At 36.2% G+C, this 1,025-nt stretch overlaps 1 non-coding gene across 1 annotated transcript; it reads left to right on the top strand.

The window, feature by feature from the left end:
- The first annotated feature begins 451 nt into the window (after positions 1-451).
- On the top strand, positions 452-558 carry LOC149526777 (small nucleolar RNA R71). The gene has a single exon (XR_016351671.1). It is a non-coding gene; the product is annotated as a small nucleolar RNA R71 (small nucleolar RNA).
- Positions 559-1,025: the final 467 nt, after the last annotated feature.

Raw genomic sequence — 1,025 nt, 5'->3', positions numbered from 1 at the left:
CCTTGATTATTAGCCCAAGAGAAATTAGGATGCTTCCTCCACCCTGGGTTGTAAGTGCTAGAGTAAGGGTTATTCTGTTGTCTATTACCCATAAATTACACTGTTTTTTTTAAACTTGGAGACTGATGACTTGCATGATTATCTCCCCACTACTCACAAGCTACAAAAGACTTTGCACACTCTTAATACCAAAAGATTCAAGAGTTTTAGTTAGAATAGCTACCTAAGCGAATAATGCTGAAAAGCATTTACATCACGAATTTCAACTACTTTCCTATACATTACTCACTCTGTTGGACATTAGTAATTGTGCACAGCCATCTCCTCCAACAAATTGTATGCCTTATCAATTGATTTAGCCATTAAAGTTCCTCCCACAACGGCATTAATGGTGGTTTAAACTTGCCCACTTAGACCATTGTAAAAAGTTTGCATCCGAAGCCACTTTGGAAGACCATGATAAGGACAATGCCGAAGTAATTCTTGGTATCTTTCCCATGTGTTGTACAACGATTCAGAATCTTGCTGCATGAATGATGTGATATTATTCCTCATTTTCATTATCTTAGCCAGAAAAAAGAACTTAGCTAGGAACTTCTAAGCAAGATCATCCCATATTGTTATTAAGCCAAAAGAGAGTGCATTCAGCCATGTTTTAGCTTTATCCCTCAATGATAAAGGAAAAAGCCTAAAATTAATTGCATCATCTATTACACCATTATATTTGAAAGGGTCAAAAATCTCCAAGAAGTTTGATATACGGCCATTAAGATCATCATTTGGAAGGCCCCTAAACTAAACTAAGGTTTAAATCATGGTGATAATAGTCGGCTTAATCTTGAAATTGTTTGCTTGAATAGTTGGCCTACGAATGCTTGATGGAATTCCTTGTACCAAAAGACAGCATAATCCCTTAAACAATGATTGTCAACTACTACACACTCTTGGATTCGCTATTCACCTTATTGATCAGCTATTGTATTTACTATAGCAACACCTTCTTAATTCTCTCTTCGAAGTTTGCA

The sequence above is a fragment of the Theobroma umbraticum genome, unplaced genomic scaffold, assembly GCF_002168275.2.
Source record: "Theobroma umbraticum cultivar Fairchild unplaced genomic scaffold, ASM216827v3 scaffold_146.0, whole genome shotgun sequence".
Taxonomy (NCBI): Eukaryota; Viridiplantae; Streptophyta; class Magnoliopsida; order Malvales; family Malvaceae; genus Theobroma; species Theobroma umbraticum.
This window is presented reverse-complemented; position numbering and strand designations above follow the sequence as displayed.